Raw genomic sequence first — 22,885 nt, forward strand, 5'->3', positions numbered from 1 at the left:
ATTAAAAACAATCGAATGTATTTTATGGAACTGAGGGCTTCATATGTATTAGTGAAGTCAGTTGTATTTTAAAGTTTAATAGAAATTGCATGTTTAATAATTGGCTAGCATATAGTTCCCTCTGCTTTTGGAAGTTAGGTTTTGTTTTTTGGTGAACTAAAACAAAATATTTAAGTGTAATTTCATTCCTGAAAAGTCAAAGTGTTTTTTTTTTTTTTTTTGGGGGGAGGGCATATTATAAAGTTTTTATTTAAAATATGTTTGGTTCAAAATGTATTCACCGCCTTCATTCATAAGACATTTATAAATATTGGATTATAAAGTTACAAATATGGTATTTAACTAAAAGAGAGAGAGAGAGAGAGAGATGCATGAAACAATTTCTTTAAATGTAGATCTCACGAGTTTTTTCCTAGTCCCAGGAATCCAAAACTCTCCGTCTAAATAACAACAGGAGAGACGAAAAGTTCAAGGCTCTGTGACAGTGAGATAAGGCAAGAACTGGCCACTTTCAGAGGGACGCCACTGCTTCAGGCCCTCCGATGGCTAGCCCATGCCATCTGGGGGCTAAGATATGGGTTTCTGTCACAGCTTACTCTTGAGTTAGTGCCAGGAGCAAAGGAGTTGTAAAAAAATGCAAACATCCTGAAAGTGCTTGTAACCAATCAATAAAATATGTTTCTGCCCCATTTTGTTAATTTTGTAAGTGACTATTAAATAAGCAGGAACAAGAGAAAAAAAAAAAAAAAAGGAACAGGCTGAAGAACAATATGTGTTTACATTTGCGTGAAGAACAAAAGCCAGAGTTAAACACCCACAAGTTACCTCAATAAGACCATTAGTCCTGGGCTGATTTATGAAGTAAACAAACCCTGATTTCTGCTTTCTTACTTCCTTTGCTGTTGGAAAAGCAGCTGATAAGCCCATTATATTAGGGTATACATGACTAATAAGGATTCATGAGTTATCTTGTGCAGGAGTGTTGCTGTAGAGCAGGGAGAACGCAGCATTGTAGAAAGCTGAAAGGTTTTGTGTTTTTAATTGTAAATTGACAATTCATAATTGTATAAGTTTATGGGGTGCAAAATGATGTAATGGTTTCTGAATACAACCCATAGAGACAGAAAGAACTGAAAGTTTTGTTTTGTTTTTGCTGTGTTGGGGATTGAAACCAGGGCTTCATGCATGCCAGGAGAGTGCTCCACCCCTGAGCTGAGCCCCCAGCTGAGTTGAAAGTTATTTTTTTGGTGGGGGGGCGGGCAGGAATCAGGGATTGAACTCAGGGGCACTCAACCACTGAGCCACATCTCCAGCCCTATTTTGTATTTTATTTAGAAACGGTCTCACTGAGTTGCTTAGCACCTCGCTTTTGCTAAGGCTGGCTTTGAACTCATGATCCTCCTGCCTCAGCCTCCATAGCTTCTAGGATTACAGGCATGCACCACCATGCCTGGGTGAGTTGAAAGTTTTTATGTAGAATTTCAGCAGAGTCCCAAATCATCCTTGGACAAATTATTCTATCTTGAGAGGGTCAACTATTTACTGGTCCCTTTTTCTCTCTCCTAATTCTCCCCTCCCCTCTCTGTTCTGTCTCCTTTTTGTTTTGGAATAATTTTAGATTGATAGACAAGTTGCAAAAACAATTCAGAGAACTCCTGTGCACTTCTCACCCAGGTTCTCCTAATGTTAACATTTTATGTCACAATGGCACATTGCAAAATCAAGAAACTAACATTGGAACTTCACTATTCACTAAACTTGAACTAGGCCTTATTTGGGTTTCACTAGTTTTTCCTCTAACATGCTCTCCTATTTGATCCAGTCCAGACTCCCACCCTGCACTTAGTTTCCTCTGTTTAAAACCTGATCTAATCAGACGTTCACCCCAGAGCTCCACAAAACAGCTGCCAAGGAGACCATGGAGGACCTTGCTGCCAAGGCACAGTCCCTCCTCAGGATTCACCCAGCACTTCCTGGGTCCAGCAGTCTCCTCCCTCCTTTTTTAGAAAGAAGGCTTTTTGCTCTGCCTCTGAAGTGCCCCTTCTTCCTGAGCCCTCAGACCCACCCCCTTTCCTGCCTTTAGGCCTGCTCTTCCCCCAAGTCTTTTCACTTCAGGGAATGGCAGCCCCACCAGTCACTCTGGCTGAAAAGCTTAGGCTCGACCCTGATTCCTCTTCTGGTTTAACACCCTAAACTCAAATCTGTCAGCAAATCCTGTGAGCTGCGCGTGTGAAACTCACCTGTCACTGATCATCTTCCACTGTACTGACTGGTCCTGGTCACCAGCCTTCAACCTGGTTCTCAGCAGCACCATTCATCCTGCTTCTGCCCTAACCCAGCGCCTGTCCCCACCCCTACCCCAATTTATTCTTTTATTTATTATTATTATTATTATTATTAGTTGTCAATGGACCTTTATTTTATTTATTTATGTACAGTGCTGAGAATCGAACCCATTCTTAATACAACGCTGCTTTTTTAAAATCTAAGTCAGATCATATCGTTTCTTTACTCAAAAGACTGCCAGGGTCTTCCACTCTCATGGAAAGTAGAATCCAAAGTCATTGCCAAGACCCCACGATCCTCACATTGTGCCAGTCACTATTCTCAGCATTTGACAAATGGTAGCTTATTTGATCCTCCCAACAACCCTGACCATGAGCACTATTGTTACTCCTACTTTACACAGGAGAATGTTGAGGCACAGAGAGGCCAAGTCATTTGCTAGAGGCCGTTTAGTTCGCAACTATGAGAGCCAGAATTTGAACCCAGGCATTTTGGATTTAGACTCCCTGCCTGGATTATGTCCCTGAAATCACTTTTTTTTTTTTTTTTTTTTGATCTAAGCCTTTATCAAAGAACTCTCTTCTACTTTGCAAGTGCTTCTTACATCTCTCTATAAATCCCACCCAGTCAAGACTTAGGTTGAATAACCTAACAGCAGTCACCCTAAGAGGAGCAAATACATTTTAAACAAACTTCTGTGACTGGCCTTGGGCTCAGTGGTTCACACTTAACTTTCACAATTCTGTATGGTTTTTATAAATGACGAAATTGAGTCTCAGAGATATTAGCTTTTCTCAAAGTCTGAGAGATCCAACCAAGCCTAAGCCCTCCCGTGTGGCTTGGTCTCAAACCCCTCCGCCCCTCACCCCAGTTCCACCTACTACCCCTCCATTGCTGTTTTGCACCAGCCATATCCATTCTTCACCTGTTTAGAAATTTGCACACATTTCTTTGATGGGCCTCTTGGTCACATGCCTCCCCACTCAGGGTACAATGCCACATGTCAGGAGCAATAGGAACACTTGTTAGGGCTCAGTACCAAGTGTGGCAAAACTAAAATGTGGGGCCTAATGGAAGTTTGTGTCAGGTGTTTCTGGAGGCACTTTGTTCAGAAGAGGTTAAGGTAGTTTTCATGGCAACCAGAGTTAGTTCTAGAAAGAGGGTTATTACAAAAGAACAAGCCTGGCTACTTCTTAGCTGCTTTGGTGATGTTATCTCTCCTTCTTGCATACACTCCTGTCATTAGTACCATCTGTACCTGTCCTTAGACTCTCACCAGAGATCAAATTAATGAGGTTGCCCAATTCTGGACTTTTAGCCTCTAAAACTTCAAGCTAAATAACCTCCCCCCCCCTGCAAGTTACATAGCTTCAGGCATTTTGTTATAGTTACAGAACACTGCCTACTATAGGACCCTATGCTTCTATAAAAACGAAGCATGTTTTTAGGCACTATCCTAATCAGAACTCAGACCTCAACAGCAGGAGCCAGACTAGAATCTTCAGAACTCCAAAGCCAGACTGAAAAACTGATGCTGATGGAGGAGGAAGCTACATCCTCAATGGGCTTTCCATTCAGTAGGGTTCCTAAAAGAAGGCGAGCAAGGTTGCAAAGTGAAGAAAAGGTAAAGAGTAGTCTGTATTCCTCCTTACCCTCAGGAGGTAGATAGAGGTCCTGGCAGATAGATAAGGCATGGTATGGAGGAAGGGGTTGTAGTCAGATAGCTTATTCTGGTTTTGACTTATCTGCTTGACTTCTTTTCTTATGAGTGAGGTTAAGGATCTTTTATATGTTTAAGAAGAACAATTTAGGGCTGGGGTTGTGGCTCAGTGGTGGAGCACTTGCCTAGCACATTCGAGGCACTGGGTTCGATCCTTAACACCACATTAAAAAAAAATTAAAAATAAAAGAAGAACAATTTATATTTCTTGTAAACATTCTTTGCAAATTTTTAAAACTTGTCTGAATGTCTTTTCCTTATTGATTTCTAGAAGATTTTTATATATTAAGGAAAGCAACCCTGTGTGTTAAATGGCACAAATACTTTTTTCCAGTTTGTCATTTGATCACTTATGCATTTTTTTCCATATAGAAGTTTTATTTTTCAAGAAGTCAAGATTATTTGTCTTTTTATTTTATTTTATTTTTTTTATTGGTTATTCAAAACATTACAAAGGTCATGACATATCATCTTTCATACATTTGACTCAATTGGGTTATGAACTCCCATTTTTACCCCAAATACAAATTGCAGAATCACATCGGTTACACACTCACATTTTTACATAATGGCATATTAGTGACTGTTGTATTCTGCTACCATTCCTATCCCCTACTATCCCCCCTCCCCTCCCCTCCCCTCCCATCTTCCCTCTCTACCTCCTCTGCTGTTGTTCAATTCTCTCCCTTTTTTTCCCTCCCCCTTGCCCCTCACAACCTCTTATAATTTTGTGTAACATTGAAGGTCTCCTACCATTTCCATATGCTTTCCCTTCTCTCTCCCTTTCTCTCCCCCCACTCATCTTTGTTTAATATTAGTCTTTTCCTCATGCTCTTCCTTCCTGTTCTGTTCTTAGTTGCTCTCTTTATATCAAAGAAGACATTTGGCATTTGTTTTTTAAGGATTGGCTAGCTTCACTTAGCATAATCTGCTCTAATGCCATCCATTTCCCTGCAAATTCTATGATTTTGTCATTTTTTAGTGCTGCATAATACTCCATTGTATATAGATGCCACATTTTTTTTTATCCATTCATCTATTGAAGGGCATCTAGGTTGGTTCCACAGTCTAGCTATTGTGAATTGTGCCGCTATAATCATTGATGTGATGTGGCAGTATCCCTATAGTATGCTCTTTTAAGATCCTCAGGGAATAGTCCGAGAAGGGCGATAGCTGGGTCAAATGGTGGATCCATTCCCAGCTTTCCCAGGAATCTCCATACTGCTTTCCAAATTGGCCTCACCAATTTGCAGTCCTACCAGCAGTGTACAAGTGTACCCTTTTCCCCACATCCTCGCCAACACTTATTGTTGTTTGACTTCATAATGGCTGCCAATCTTACTGGAGTGAGATGGTATCTTAGAGTGGTTTTGATTTGCATTTCTCTGATTGCTAGAGATGATGAGCATTTTTTCATGTACTTGTTGATTGATTGTATGTCCTCCTCTGAGAAGTGTCTGTTCAGGTCCTTGGCCCATTTGTTGATTGGGTTATTTGTTATCTTATTGTTTAATTTTTTGAGTTCTTTGTATATTCTGGATATTAGGGCTCTATCTGAAGTGTGAGGGGTAAAAATTTGTTCCCAGGATGTAGGCTCTCTATTTACCTCTTTTATTGTTTTTCTTGCTGAGAAAAAAACTTTTTAGTTTAAGTAAGTCCCATTTGTTTATTCTTGTTATTAACTCTTGGGCTATGGGCATCCTATTAAGGAATTTGGAGCCCAACCCCACAGTATGTAGATCGTAGCCAACTTTTTCTTTTATCAGACGCAGTGTCTCTGATTTGATATCTAGCTCCTTGATCCATTTTGAGTTAACTTTTGTGCATGGCGAGAGAAAGGGATTCAGTTTCATTTTGTTGCATATGGATTTCCAATTTTCCCAGCACCATTTGTTGAAGATGCTATCCTTCCTTCATTGCATGTTTTTAGCTCCTTTATCAAATATAAGATAGTTGTCACTTTGTGGATTAGTCTCTGTGTCCTCTATTCTGTACCATTGGTCCACCTGCCTGTTTGGTACCAGTACCATGCTGTTTTTGTTACTATTGCTTTGTAGTACAGTTTGAACTCTGGTATTGCTACACCTCCAGATTCACACTTCCTGCTTAGAATTGCTTTTGCTATTCTGGGTCTTTTGTTTTTCCATATGAATTTCATGATTACTTTATCTATTTCTACAAGAAATGCCATTGGGATTTTGATTGGCATCACATTAAACCTGTAGAGAACTTTGGGTAATATCACCATTTTGATGATGTTAGTTCTGCCTATCCATGAACAGGGTACATTTTTCCATCTTCTGAGATCTTCTTCTATTTCTCTCTTTAGGGTTCTGTAGTTTTCATTGTATAAATCTTTCACCTCTTTTGTTAGGTTGATTCCCAAGTATCTTATTTTCTTTGAGGATATTGTGAATGGAGTGGTTTTCCTCACTTCCATTTCAGAAGTTTTGTTGCTGATATACAGGAATGCCTTTGATTTATGCGTGTTGATTTTATATCCTGCCACTTTGCTGAATTCATTTATTAACTCTAGCAGTTTCTTTGTAGACCCTTTTGGGTCTGTTAAATATATTATCATGTCATCCGCAAATTGCGATAATTTAAGTTCTTCTTTTCCTATTTTTATGCCTTTAATTTCTTTTGTCTGTCTAATTGCTCTGGCTAGTACTTCAAGAACTAAATTGAATAGAAGTGGTGATAGAGGGCATCCCTGTCTTGTTCCAGATTTTAGAGGGAATGCCTTCAGTTTTTCTCTGTTTAGGATGATGCTAGCCTGAGGTTTAGCATATATAGCTTTTACAATGTTGAGGTAAGTTCCTGTTATCCCTAGTTTTTCTAGTGTTTTGAACATAAAGGGATGCTGTATTTTGTCAAATGCTTTTTCTGCATCTATCGAGATGATCATATGGTCCTTGTCTTTAAGTCTATTGATGTGGTGAATAGCATTTATTGATTTCCGTATAATGAATGAGCCTTGCATCCCAGGGATGAATCCTACTTGATCATGGTGCACAAGTTTTTTGATATGCTTTTGTATTCGATTCGCCAGAATTTTATTGAGAATTTTTGCATCCGAGTTCATTAGAGATATTGGTCTGTAGTTTTCTTTCTTTGAAGTGTCTTTGTCTAGTTTCGGGATCAGGGTGATGTTGGCCTCATAGAATGAATTTGGAAGAGCTTCTTCTTTTTCTATTTCTTGAAATAGCTTGAAAAGTATTGGTATTAATTCTTCTTTGAAGGTTTTGTAGAACTCCGCTGTATACCCATCCAGTCCTGGGCTTTTCTTGGTTGGTAGTCTTTTGATGGCTTCTTCTATTTCTTCCTTTGTTATTGGTCTGTTTAAATTGTGTGTGTCTTCCTGACTCAATCTGGGTAGATCATATGACTTAAGAAATTTATCGATATCTTCACTATCTTCTATTTTATTGGAATATAGGGTTTCAAAATACTTTCTAATTATCTTCTGTATTTCTGTAGTGTCTGTTGTGATATTGCCTTTTTCATCCCGTATGTTAGTAATTTGAGTTCTCTCTCTTCTTCTCTTTGTTAGCATGGCTAAGGGCCTGTATATCTTATTTACTTTTTCAAAGAACCAACTTTTAGTTTTATCAATTTTTTCAATGTTTTTTTTGTTTCAATTTCATTGATTTCTGCTCTAATTTTAATTATTTCTTGTCTTCTACCATTTGCTGTTGTTTTGCTCTTCCTTTTCTAGGTTTTTGAGGTGTAGTGTGAGTTCATTTATTTGTTGCTTTTTTCTTTTTGAGGAAAGAACTCCAAGAAATGAATTTCCCTCTTAAAACTGCTTTCATTGTGTCCCATAGATTCTGGTATGTTGTGTCTCTATTATCATTTGTCTCTAAGAATTTTTTTATCTCCTCCTTTATGTCTTCTGTAACCCATTGATCATTCAGTAACACATTGTTCATTTTCCATGTGATGTAGGATTTTTCCTTCCTTCTTTTATCATTGATTTCCAATTTCATTCCATTATGATCAGATATGGTGCATGGTATTATCTCCACGCCTTTATATTTACTAAGAGTTGCCCTATGGCATAATATATGGTCTATCTTTGAGTAGGATCCATGTGCTGCTGAGAAGAACGTGTATCCACTTGATGATGGTTGATATATTCTATATATGTCGGTTAAGTCTAGGTTATTGATTGTGCTTTTGAGTTCTATAGTTTCTTTATTCAGTTTTTGTCTAGAGGATCTGTCTAATGGTGAGAGCGGTGGTGTTTTGAAGTCACCCATTATTATTGCGTTGTAGTCTATTTGACTCTTGAACTTGAGGAGAGTTTGTTTTATGAACGCTGCAGCTCCGTTGTTTGGTGCATACAAATTGATAATTGTTATGTCTTGTTGGTGGATGGTTCCTTTTAACAGTATATAGTGTCCTTCTTTATCCCTTTTGATTAACTTAGGTTTGAAGTTGATTTTATTCGATATGAGTATGGCCACTCCTGCTTGCTTCCGAGGGCCATGTGAGTGGTATGATTTTTCCCAACCTTTTACCTTCAGCCTGTGTATGTCTTTTTCTATCATATGAGTCTCCTGAAGGCAGCATATTGTTGGATTTGTTTTTTTGATCCAGGTTACTAGCCTATGTCTCTTGATTGGTGAGTTTAGGCCATTAACATTTAAGGTTACAATTGAGATATGATTTGTACTTCCAGTCATGTTTATTTATTTATTTATTTTAGTTTGGCTAGTTTTACTTTTTGGTTATTTTCCTCCCCCTTTACTGAGATACCTCCCGCTGTTAGTTTTGGGCACTATTTTTCAATTCCTCTTCTTGTAGTATTTTGCTCAAAATGCTTTGCAGTGCTGGTTTTCTTGCTGCAAATTCTTTTAGTTTTTGTTTATCGTTAAAGATTTTAATTTCATTGTCAAATATGAAGCTTATTTTTGCTGGATACATTATTCTTGGTTGGAATTTATTATTTTTCAGCGTTTGAAATACATTGTTCCAGAATCTTCTCACTTTCAAAGTCTGTGATGAAAAATCAGTCGTTAACCTAATTGGTTTACCCCTGAATGTAATCTGCCTCCTTTCTCTCGTATCGTTTAATATTCTCTCCTTGTTCTGTATGTTGGCTATCTTTATAATTATATGTCTTGGAGTTGGTCTATTATGGTTTTGAATGTTTGGGGTCCCGTAGGCTTCCAGGATTTGGCAATCCATTCCATCTTTCATCTCTGGGAAGTTTTCTAGAATTATTTCATTTAATATGCTGTCCATTCCTTTGGTTTGAATCTCTATGCCTTCTTCTATCCTGATGACTCTCAAATTTGTTTTTTTTTTTATGACATCCCATATCTCTTGAATAGATGCTCATGGGATTTAAGCATCTTTTCTGTGTTGACTATATTCTTTTCAAGTTGATAAACCTTGTCTTCATTATCTGACGTTCTGACTTCTACTTGATCTAGTCTATTTATAATATTCTTGTTTGAGCTTTTAATTTGGTTTATAGTTTCCTGCATCTCTAGGATTATTGTTTGATTTTTTTTTAAGATCTCTATCTCCTGGTAAAGCTTGTTCTTTGCCATTTGAATTTGTTTGTGTAATTCATTTTCAAAATATACTTTTATTGCTTGGACTTGCCTGCTCATGTCTTCTCTAATATTCCTTTCCATTTGAGTTAGGTATGCCTTGAGTTCTTTCCCTATCCCTGTTTCTGATGCTTCTAGGTCCTCCTGTAGAATTAAGTTGTCCTGCATTGTTTGTACTCTTTTTTTCCCTTGTTTTCTCATGATGTTCACGTTACTTTCCAGCTGTATTTGATTGTTGTGTTTCTGCTGTCTTCTATAGATTTGTTTTGGTTTTGTATAACTCTGTTGTCTCTCCTTTGTGTTGGTAAACTATGCCTGCTAACATGGATTCCGCTGGGAAGGAATTCTGATGGCCGAGCTCCAGTGACGTCACTTCTCTGCTATGACGGGCCCCAGGCTCCTTGCCGGGGTGTCCGAATGGGGGGTGTGTACTGGACTGTCTCTGGTTGGTTTCAGCTCCCGGTCTCGGCAGGGGGGTGGACTCCAGCCGCCCAGTCGCGTGGGCTGTGGGCCGGATGTCTCTGGCAGGCGGCGTTCTCCTGCCGCCCAGTTACGCGGGCAGTGGGTGGACTGTCACCGGTGGGCCTGTGGTTTCCAGCCGCCCAGTCGCGAGGGCCTGGCCTCTAGTCCCCTGGTTTCTCCTGCTAGTCTTGGTTTCTCCTGCTAGACCAGATGTCCCCTGAGTGATGGCTCTCGGCAGTTCAAACTGTACTCTGGGCCTGCCATTTGTTGGGTGTGGAGGGTGGCTATTGGGAACCCCGGCACTCTATTGTTTTGTTTCCGTTGTGGGGATAGAACTGTACTGCTTCCTTCCCCGTCTGAAATCCCGTACTCAGTCTGGGGGTCAGTGCGGGCTCAGCCTGCGGGATTCCACAGAATCGCAGCCACTTTTCTCCCCGCTTGCTAATTAATCGCTTCTCTGCAGCGCCCCGCCGTCTGTAGCCTCAGGGCAGGCCGCGCGAATCAGTCAGCCTTTTTATTTTAAGCTTCTTCTTCTTCTTCTTCTTCTTCTTCTTCTTCTTCTTCTTCTTCTTCTTCTTCACAAGTATTGTGTTTAAAATAGCCTCTCCATTCTGACTTTATAAAAATAATCTCCCATGTTTTCTTCAACTATTTTTACTACTTAACTTTTTACATTTCAATTTCTGATTCATCTGAAATTCATTGTGGTATATCATTTATTTTTCATTTCCTGTATGTCAGGCAGGGTACTTAGCATGTTACACACCTCATCTAGTTTAACAGTAATAACCATGGGAACTTCTATTATACTGATGGGGACATTGATGCTTAGCAAGCTTAAGGCCAAGATCCTGCATCTAATGTCAGGACAGAACTCAACTCAGGCGAAGTCCAATTTTTACACACTGAACTATTATGATTAAGAGATGTCCCATGTTGCTTAGAAACCCTCAAATTCATAGCCACACATTTTAGGAAAGAATTTTTGGGTGCGTGAAGATCACTGCCCATTCCATGAGGTATAAAGAATCATGTGGGTGAGTCCAAGTCACTCTGCAGCTGGGGAATCAACTCATGCTTCTGCCTAGCAGCTGAGACTCATACTCTTCTCCTAGAAAAAATATAGGTGATTGGGCTAAGTTACACCAGTGTAGACAGAACTGTGACTATAAAATTAATGTGAGTCTCTGAACTTCCCTTATCATGGGATAGGATGGATCCTGAAATTGGAGGAAGTTCAACCTGTAAGTTGAGAATAAATAGTGATTTTGATTGGTCCTTAGATACACAACATTTGACATTTTTGAATTTAGGATGCCTCTTCTGAGCAATGGAGTCTTGCAATTGCTATTGGGCGGGTGACATTGTGAGTTATATATATTTCTGGTGGCATAAACACACAGCTATAACCCATCAACTTTTCATTCAGCAAACAATTTCAGGAAGTAATATAATTCTGGTTGTTTTCTGAAATCCTTTGTTGACACTTTCTTAAAAGATCCAGAAAAGAGACTAGCATTAAAACATGAGAGATGGGGCTGAATCAATATTGACTTGGGAGAAAAGCTTTGAAAGAATTCTTTAAAGAAATGCTACAGAATGTGTGTATGTGTGTGTGTGTGTGTGTGTGTGTGTGTGAGAGAGAGAGAGAGAGAGAGAGAGAGAGAGAGAGAGAGAAACATTTTTATGCAACTCTGAAGTGAAATGTATTTCCAGAGATTAGACTCTGAATGAGAAGTTGTGGAACAATTGAACTTATTTATTTCTCCTATATTTTCTTATGTATTATGCACACTTGATATATGACAAAAATCTGTTTGCTAAACAAATTTTTAGTAACTAATAACTGATTGATTAAAGTTGTTGATTTAAGCATCAGCAATGGTGACTGCAGCCTTGACTCTTGGCCAACACTGCTGGACACCTCTGCTTCACAGTCTCAAAAGGGCTTCGTGGATCGATGATTGTTTGCTTGTGGATTGTCATCTGGAAACAATCCTATGTCTCAGCAACCTTAGCACCAGCTTTCCTCTGGTGATTCTTAGAGGCCTGGTAGACATCCAGGCAGGTCCTTTATTTTGAGATTCTCCTTTCTTTTGTATCTCTGATCAAGGATCTCTACACCTTCCCCAGGGGTATCCCTTTGTGGCTGGCTTGTGTGACTAAAATTTGGAGACTCTACTTCTGGCTCCTTGTCTTTGTGGTATTCTTAAAGGCCAAGGTCAAGGCAAAGCTTCCTGACCAACTGTTCTGAGGCCAGAGTGAACTGTTCAGGGGCCAACCCCACTGTAATGGCCACCTGTCTTTTCAGAAAGATATTTATATTTAAAAAGTTCTTTCAAGGATGCTGGGGATATAGCTCAGTTGGTAGAGTGCTTGCCTAGCATGAACAAGGACCTGGGTTCAAACCCCAACACCACCAAAAAGAAAAAAAAATTCTTTCAAGCATTGTAAAATAAAAATGCTAATATATTATACTTTAATGTAACCGATGGTGTTTTTTCTTCTTCCTTCTCAGTGGTACTAAAATGTCAGTGCCTCTTGCAATTGATGGCATCTCAGATTTTGATGAGATAAGGTCGCTTCAGCTTTGGAGGGATTAGGGTCAGGGAGTAGTGAGACATAGAAATACATTAGGTCATTTTGTTATTGCACATATTTAACTTTGAATTCAATCTATGGGAAACTGTATCAATGGATGCAATTAATCTTTAGGGTTCTAAATTTTTCTTTATGCTTGTCGGCTGGGTGTCCCTACTTCTATTTACCACTGAAACCTATTTACCCCGGTCCTTATTAAATTTCCTCTTGCTGACTCTCACCTGTTATTTCATTTGCCAAGATCATTCTGAATCATGATTCTCTCATTTGCTCTATTAGCTATCCCCCCCTCTAGCTTTCTGCCATCTGTAAATTTAAAAAATTTAACTTTCTATAGTTTCATCCAAGTCACTGATGAAAGTGTTGAGCAGCCCTGGGGCCAATTTTGTAGAACCTTGGTAGTCACCGATGACTTCCCTTCAGTTGACACAAATCCCCAGATCAGCTCTTTCTGGATGTGGTATTTTATTTAAATGTGACTACATCCAACTATCTGAAACATTGTGCAGTTTTTAGGCACCCTCGCTCTGATCTCAGACTAGACCCCAGTTCAACCCGTTTTACCACATACTAGCTATATGATCCTGAACAAATTCCTTGATGAATCTCTGCTTAGTTTCCTCATCTATAAAATGAAACAATTATTTTTACTTTATAGGAATGGAGTAGGGGTTAAATTAATTAGTACTTAACAAAACACTTGGCATCATTCTTAACATACAATAGATTCTCAACACATAATGGTTAGTCTGACAAGATTTTGCAGATTCTGCATCTTGGCTAATGAGTGTTGTGAGACACTTTGTTCAATGCCTAACAAAAACTAACTTAACTTAATTTCATCATTCTACCATTTTAGCAATTTTATTAAGAAAAGAAAGAGGTTGTTTTAGGTGTGTGTAGTTTTGTATCTATAACTTGACTACTTTCAGCAATAAGTTGATGTGGCTTGAAAGACACAAACATAGAAGTCTATTTGTGGTGACTCCAAGCAGATTCTTAATGATCAACAAGCCATTCATAAGTACTTATAAACACTGTTAACCTCTTCCAAAATTTTACTAGGAATCCATATAAAACTAATGATTCCATATATTTTTAAATCTCGTTTTTTTTCTAGTTATTGACAGTGAACATTTGCTTGTCTCCAACTTTCTAGCGTTTCTGCCATTCTCCATGATTTCTTTCTCTTTTTTTTCTTTTAGTTCTGGGGGATGAACCCAGGGGTGCTTTACCACTAAACTATATTCTCCAGCCCTTTTAATTTGTAATTTTGAGACAGGGTCTCACTAAATTGCTTAGTACCTTGCTAAGTTGCTGCTAACCTCAATCCTGTGATCCTCCTGCCTCAGCCTCCTGAGTTGCTGGGATTATAGGCATACACTGATGTGCTCAATCTCCAAGAGTTCTTAGGTTGATGTTGATGTTTGTATGACCGTTCACGCAATTTATTTTATAATCTTGGATATATTTCAGAGGCTTTGCAGGATTAAACTCATTTGAAGCAGCTGATACTGTCTTACTACCTCCTTGGGTATCTTGGGCTTTAATTTCCTTATAACTAGTATTGTTCTGTCCTTAAGAGCTATGGTCTTAATCCTTGGGAGTACATTAGATCTTTTGGAGGTGGTAGAGTCTACTAAAAATGCAGTTTCCTAGTCTGCTTCCTGAGATTTAGATTTATTAATCTGAGATGAGACCTGAGAATAAACATTTTAACAAACACTTGGGGTGATTCAGATGCGCCATCTGGTAAGAATTACCTTACAGAGAGGAAAATGACGGAAGATCATAATGTGGTCCTGAGGACTTTTCCGTATGATCTGTTAGCTTTGTGTATCTCTCCCAAGCTTGGTCTTTTGGTTCTAAACTTATCTTATAAAAAGTTTGCTTAGCCTTTTTCACAAACCCCTGATTATTTTGAATTTTGTCCTTCTTGAACTACTCACAAAGCTTGTGTCTTTTACAGATAATTATTCATGGTCACAGGCCAGTCCCATTATCATTAGCATGGTGCTTTAAAAGCCAGAGCCAATCGCAGGGTTCTTTACCTTGGCTGCCTCAGAGGCCCACAGGGCAGTAGCCGACCCAGTGACATTCAACAAGGATCATCGATAATGAGAAGGCTGTAGATGACAGAGAGAAGTGTGTGCAAGCTACTTATTAGGATGCCTATAGGAAAGTTGCCCAGAAATGGATCATATACTGGAGCTCTGCCATTTGGAAGCAGTTGAGGTGAGGAGGGGGTGGATCCAGGCCAAAACTGAGGCTGTCCAGCCTTCTGGAACAGCTGGTGTTGACCTTTTCCTCTTCGATTCCTTTCCTGATGCCCCCATCCACTCCTTCCTTTGACACTCTGCACCTGTACACACTTCCATTATCACATATTCCATACTGTATTTTAATTGCTCATACTTCTGCCATTTATTACAACTTCTTAGAGGTAGGAATCATGTCTCCTCTATTTAAATAAAAACAGTACAAAGCAAACAGCAAAAATACTTTCACTTTTTTCACTACTTAGGGTAGACACTCAATAAATATTTGCAGAACCAAACTAAGGACAACAGGTATTTTGACACGTGTGCTCACTTCCTTCTCTTATACAGGGGCAGACATTTAATGGATCTTATGCTCTTTCTCCTGAGCCTAGAAGTAGCCTCAGTAGCCTTTGAACATGGCTTTCCGTCAAATCCCCCAGAGCTGGCTTGCGAAAGCAAATCGACCCTCCAATTCTAAACAAAATGGAAGTACTTTTCTCCAACAGTTCATGTTAACTCCATTCATGAAATAAAAAAAGAAAAGAATTTACAAATATAAATGAAATACTCGAAAAAGTCAGTTGGTAGAATAAATAATAAGGGAAAAGACAAAGAATTGCTTTGAGATGATGGGTGCAGGAATAGCCAGCAGCTAGCAGTAAGCAGGTGGGTGGGTTTTTAAACTTTGGAAATTGTGAAATGATACTGAAATTGTTTTAAAGAGAATAATCCTGCAGGGGACGAAAAGTTTCCTCAGGGCCCCCTGTCCCTCAGGATTCCTGGTTAGGGTCTGAAATAAAAATTGACAGATTAATGAAGTAAAGCATAAGAAATCTATTTAAACCAAGTTTTATATGACATGGAAGCCTTTCAGAAATGAAGACCCAAAGGTGCAGGGAAAACTGTCCATTTTATGCTTGGTTTCTATGAGAAATGGACAGTTATGCAGAAATACAGAAGAACATGATCTAATAGGAAGAGACTGAGAGGGGGGGAAAACCTAGAAGACCTGTCCAGATTCTTCTTGGCCTCGCTGGGTAGCATTTCTTCCTCCAGCAGCATGGGGCAGGACTCTTCTGGAATGAGGGTCTTGTGACCTACTATCAGACACGTAGGTCAGAGAATTTCTTTACTGCCAACTCTTACACAGGGTTGCAGGGGAGTAATATTTCTAAGTCTTATATAGTTGGTTATATGAGAGACATGTTCTAGTTTTCATGGGCTACCTTGGGGATGAAGAATTCTGTTGTCTGTGGCCTGCCTAGGGGAAAAGAGAGCAAGATAAAGGGAAGTGGCAGCAGGTAATAAAGACCTTACTTCTGAGCACTTTTCCTTTAGCTCAAAGTACAGTTGGTCCTCAAATCCATGGATTCTGGGTCCATGAATTCAACCAACTGCAAATGGAAAATATTTGAAAAAAACTTGCATCTGTGCTGAACATGCAGATTTTTTTTCCTTGTCAACATTCCCTAAACAATACAGTGTGACAACTATTTACATAGCATTTACATGGTATATTTGGTATTATAAGTAATCTAGAGATGATTTAAAGTACACAGAGGATTGCATGGGTTATATGCAAATAGTACATCATTTTATAAAAGGGACTTGAACATTTGTGGATTTGGGTATCTGTGGGGTCCTGAATCCAGTCCCATATGGATACCAAGGGACAAGTGTATTCAGCATGCCAACGCACTATATTTTGAGTTATTGTGTTTGGAGCCCCAACGATTCTAAAACTCAGTCTCTTATCTTGTGGATCAGCAAGAATTGAAACCCTTCAAATAATGATTCTTTTTTGTTTTTCTTCAGGTGCTGGGGATGGAGCCCAGAGCTGCACCCCCAGCCATAAATAATGATTCTAGTACTGCAAAAACAGGGCCCACATTTCATTTGGATCCAAAATCAATATGTAACTTGACGATCCTGGCTTGTAATTTAATTTACATCAGAAGCTGGGGGTGGCATTTTTTGTGCTGAGATTGGGGTGGTGTGGGGTGGGGTGGAAGAAGGGACAAACAAGAGCAGGGAAGTTTGGGAAGCATTTTCTTTTCCAGGACTGCCTTCACCCTCCCTTCCCCATCATTATCTATCACTTAACAATCTGATGTTTTCATTTTGCATTGATAAAGTTCTCTTTCACGTATTAGCATAACCTGCCCAAAGCAGGCAGCTCTGAAGGAAAGCCAGACCCTCTATCTCCAACTTGGTTGCACACCTGGCCACTTTTCCTCTTAAATCCATGCTTTAAACTTCTCAGTGATCCTGAGAAAATATTTTCTCTTTAACTCGTAGATTGGAGGGCAAAGGACTTAAAGGTATATTTAAAGAATTTATAAGCTCTGAATTTTCTGGAGCCAATCTCAAGGGAAATTGGATTTTAAGAGGCTATTAAGTAGAAATGTGTATTTATTGGTTCCCTACTAGCAGGTGAGATTCTCCAAATCAGAAAAAAAATTAAATTTAACTCCATATAAATATAGATCATAAATATGGAAAAGTGTTAAGGTATTACAACCCACTCTGCCTTCAGAAGCAGTCTAACAGGTTCATCTTGGCCTCAAGATCAGCACTAAGAACACAAATGCTGATTCCCTACACTGGAGCAGGCAGGGAGCCTCCCATAAGCTTTAGTGCCTTCTTGGGCTAAATGTTTCCACTGTGCCTTTTCTTGAGGTTCTGGATGGATTTTTCTAGTCCTGTCTATTCTCACCTCATGGAGCAGTGAGATATCATTCTTGGCTCTTACAATGAGCCTACTTTTCAAAATGCCTGCCTATTTTCAAGTTATTGTTTCTAAGGGTTATGGGCTAGAAAACCACACAATCAGGTTTGTTTGAATTGTGTGTAAAATAAGAGTTAATAGGCTCCAAATGAGGCCTTAGAGACTTTCCAATGAATAAAGTACGTAAGATAAGATGATGAACCTTGGGCCATCTAACTGAATTATGTAGAGTCATTTTACACTTACTCCTGGATTCTTGGATGTGTGAGTTTGCTGGAAAAGTCATTTCTGGGTAAAGTATTACAATTTTAAAATAATTTAATAGTGGCCAGAAAATTAAATTTTGAAAAAAAACCAAAACATTTCTTAGAAAATTTCAAATAGGTTCCTGAAAAGCTTTATGTAATTTATCTTTTGTAGTGTATTTAAGGGAATCTTGCCATCATTCTTTTCCTAAAGTTCAGGAGACTTAAACAACATATGCTTGCTTTTTCCATGTGTTAACTTGCTGAGAAGAGGTCATGATGGGTTTTTAGTTTCTAAGGGTGCAGTTCAAAAATTTCTCAGAAGAGCAGAAAGGGGTATTCTTATCCAAGAACAAGACAGGTTAAGTATTTGAAACTAAAAACAAGCAAAAATGTACACACATACACACACACACACACACACACACACACATACACACACACACACACACACTTTTTTTTTTCTTCTTAAAAGCATCAAAGATCTGACAAGATAGTGAAAAAAACTAAAGTCCAAAATCAAAGGGCAAATAAGAACTCTGATAATTAATTAAGTTGTGCTCTGAAGCAATTTTTGCACTAAGGGCATTTGCCAATTTAGGCAGATTTGAACTTTGATTCGGAGAGCTTCTTGGGACAAGGAGAACAGAATCACAGCCCAGGCCCTGCCCCTTCCCTTACTAAAATGGGTCAATGCCACAGAGCAAGAGTGAAACAAAAGTAAATGTGCCTTCACTATCAGGCCCCAGAGACAGGAAAAGTTTCCCTTCTTATGAGAAGAGAGGGCAGGTAGGAATAGTAGGCACCTGCTCTTAGAAACTATAACTGCAGGTTGGTTTCCCCACAGCTTCCAAATTCATGTCACTTTGAGGGTCAAAAAATAAATAAACAAAACAAACAAACAAATAAATAAAGACAAATTAAAGAAAACATAAAATTTCTTCCAGTCGTGAATTTAGCTTAAAGTAACTTCATTTAAAGTGTCCCTGGGTCCTTGGCATAGGCAAATGAAAGTTATCTCTGAAGAAAATAAAACATCAAAAATGTGAACTAGAAGAAAGAGATCAGCAAACATTTCCAATATTAAAATGATTGGATAGAGTATGAAAACCACTCTATTATGCTTATTCAATTTAAAGGAAAAAAATATGGAAGAGGAAACTATAAAAGTGACCTAGCAGATTTGAAAAAACAAAACAGAACTTCATGAAATAAAACACATAATATCAAAATTTAAAATTTCATATGTATGTTTAATAGCAGTTTAGATGTAACTGAAGAGAGAATTAAAGAACTGAAATATAGGTCAGAAGAAATTATCCAGACAATAATAAAGAAAATATAAAAAAGAATTAAAGAGACTTGGAGAATAGAGTGAAAAAGGTCTAATACTCCTTTAATCAGACTCCCAGAAGAAGAGGCAAGAAGGACTTAGAAAAAGATAATATTTAAAGACATAATGGCTAAAAATTTTTCAGAACTGATCAAAAACTTCAATTTATGGATTTAAGAATGGTAAGCAGGAAAGAGAGGGGAAGAGAGAGGGAGGGAGGGAGGGAAGGAGGGAGGGAGGGAGAGAGAGAGAGAGAGAGAGAGAGAGAGAGAGAGAGAGAGAGAGAAATCTACACCTGGTATCATCATTATTAAATTTTAACCCCAGCCAAAGATAAAATCTTAAAATCAACCAAGGACGATATGATCTTCAAACTAACAGCAACTAGTTAATAACCAAATTTTCAAAAGTAACAAAGGAAGTAACCAGGAAAGCCAGAAGCCAGTGGAATGAAACCATCCACAAACTTAAATAATTGCAAGCTAGGATTCTACACCCAGCAAAAGTATTTTTCAAGAATAAGGACAAAATCATGTTGTTGTCAGATCCACTGGGAGCATTTATTACTAGCAAATTCTGACTTCAGAACTTTCTTTCAGGTAGAATAAAAACGATCTCACCAGGAAGATCTGAATGGAAGAAAGAAAAAAGAGCAAAGATGGTGATAAATATATGGATCATATAAGTGAATATTGTCTGTGTACAACAATGATAATAATATCTCGAAGAGCAAAACCAAACAACAATAAAAACAAGAAAGAAAAACAAAAATAGCATGTAAGGAAGAACAAATGGAATCAAAATATTGTCCAGGTTTTGGAGAAGGGAGAAGGGCAAAGGCATTAGTTAACTTCAGACTTTAATTAAGGGATGCATATTAATTTCTAGTATAATCACTAAAAATTTAGAAAGTGAGAACCTCCATACCAATAGAAGGAGAATATGGAATGATAAAATAATAAAAAATGTAAAAATCAAATAATCCAAGAAAGCAAGAAAGGAAAGCAAAATGGAACAAATATAAATCATATTGCAATTTTAAACTCCAATATATAATCATATTGTCATGTAAATGGATTATATAAACAAAATAATATAATAAGATTCAGTATATGTAAAATTCAAGAACAGGCAAAACTAAAGGAAAGTGTTTAGAGGTTATGATAAGTTGAATAATGACCTTACATGGAAAAGGGACTTCGTAAATTACAGTATGTCAAGGATCTTGAGACAGGGAGATTATTCTGGATTATCCAACTTTTGTAATCACAAAAGTCCTTTTAAAAGAAAGCAGGAAGGGCAGAGTCAGAAGAGGAAAGAGACAGAGGACAGAGAGGAGAGAAGATGTTCTGCTGCTGGCTTTGAAAATGGAGGAAGGGGCCCCAAGTCTGTAAGTGGTCTACAGAATCTGGAAAATACAAGGACACAGATTTTCTTGTAGAGCCTCTAGGACCAAAGCCCTACAGGTGAATTTTTTATTTTTTTGTCTTCAGAAGTATAAGATAATTAATTTGTGTTGTTTTAAGCCATTAAGTTTGTGGTGATATGTTATAGCAGCAATAGGAAACAAATGTGTGTGTGTAGTGTGTGTGTGTGTGTGTGTGTGATTTATAGCATAGCTATAAACAAAAGCAAGGAAATAATTATCATAGGTCAGAATAGTGGTTCTGCTAGGAATTGGATAGAGAGACAAGGGGGACAGGGCTCATTAGCCCTGGCAATTCTATATTAGCGTGGGTAGGAGTACAAGTTTATAATTATTCTTAAACCATCTACATAGTTTTATCCACTCATCCTGTGATAGCTAATATTTCATAATAACAAAAATGTTAAAAAGTAAACAAAATCAAGCCAGGAAGCCTTGAATTTAGATGGGATTCATAGCTATTTCATTAACGAGTTTCTCATCATCGAGAGACAGATTATCCAATCTGTAGAATATTCTTGCTCTTTATAACGTCTCTTTGCATTTGACCTCTCCTCTGCTCATGAAGTCCCCCTCCACATTTGGGAATGGAAAGAATCTGGAAGAACAAAAACCATGTTGGCCTCCATTGTTGATTCACTCTGAACTTGAACAAATTACTTAAACTCTTGGTCTCTTGATCTATAAAATGGAGATAATAATAGAATCTTCCTCTATAAGGTTGTTGTAGGAAATAAATGAGATCAAACATTTACAACAATGATTATGTTAAAAATCACTTCATTTTAAACTTCATTTTTCCATTCTCTACTCCTTAAGATATTTATGGAACTTGCACCAAGCCCTTTGTTAGGGCCTTACAGATGAAAAGCCAAGTAAACCAGGAACTCATCTTAGTTGGTACTCAGTAGAGGAAGCAGATGAAAACCCCATTATTGTAATGCAAAGAGTTGGTGGTATAATTAAGTTATAAACTATGTTCTGAGGCATTCCAGGGGAAGTCATTAAACTTGCCTGGGGTGGAGTGAGGCAGAGGAGTAATCAGAGAAGATTTCCCAGGACACTTAAATGAGGCCCAAGAGGATGAGTAGGAAGGGAGTCAGCAGTAGGAGGAAATGAGGGAAGGATTGATATCTCCATAAAGCAATCAGTATAGGCAAGCTTGGAAGGAGACCCTGGTCTGGGGAAATGGTGAGTTGTTGGGTGTTACCGTTTGGAAGGACCTGAGATTGGAGTAATCATCTGTGGTCAGAAATCATGTGGAGGGCTTTGGACTTTCTTCCCCTGGCAGTGAAAGCTATTGTAAGCAAGGATTGGGATGATCAGAGATGTGTTTCAGAACTTCCACCCTGTTTCTATGTGGATGGGGGAAAGAATGAAGACTGCAACCATCTAGATGAGAGAGCTTGAACCAAGGCAGTGGCCTTGGAATAGATACAGGAGACATAGATTGAAGAGATATTTAGCAAAAGCAGACTTGGTTACACATTGACTCCAGGTGCATTTCTAGCTTGTGCTAATTATAATGATGGCTAATTAAACCATTAACCAAGCTTGAGGAAACCAACAGGGCTGGTTGTAAGATAAAAATAATAGGAAGTTTATTTTGCATTTACTAGTAGGGAGTTGGAGATTGGGTTCTGGAACTCAGGTTAGAAATGAAATGTGAACACAGAGATTTGGAAGACAGAAAAACATAAGTGGAGGTTTGGGTGGGTCAGAACATTGATGTTTATTGAATCACTTGAAAAGAATGAGCAGGTAAGACCTTTTTTCTTTGCATGCATTTTGGATCTGGATGAAGAATGCTTTTGGCTGGGTATGGTGGTATACACCTTGGAGTCCCAGTTACTTGAAAGGCTGAAGTGGGAAGATCATTTGAGCCAGGAGTTTGAGAACAGCTTGAGCAATATAGTAAGACCCTGTCTAAAAAAAATTTTTTTTTAAATATTGGGCTGGGGCATAACTCAGTAATAGAGCACTTTCCTAGCATGTACAAGGCCCTGAGTTAGTTTAATCTCCAGTGCCAAAAAAAAAAAAATGTAAAAAGCAAAAAATTTTGTTGAATATCTTCCTTTATCCAAGATCATTTTCATCTTTGCATAAATAGCTACTAATAATTTGGTCCATGTTATAACTTAAATTTAGAATATTGGATTTTACCAAAGTGATGCAGGAAATAAGAGACAAGCAGAACATTCTATAAGGGTATTCTGATAGGTGAATCTTTTTTTTTTAAATCATATTTATTTATTTATT

Source organism: Callospermophilus lateralis, chromosome 16 (genome assembly GCF_048772815.1).
Source record: "Callospermophilus lateralis isolate mCalLat2 chromosome 16, mCalLat2.hap1, whole genome shotgun sequence".
Taxonomy (NCBI): domain Eukaryota; kingdom Metazoa; phylum Chordata; class Mammalia; order Rodentia; family Sciuridae; genus Callospermophilus; species Callospermophilus lateralis.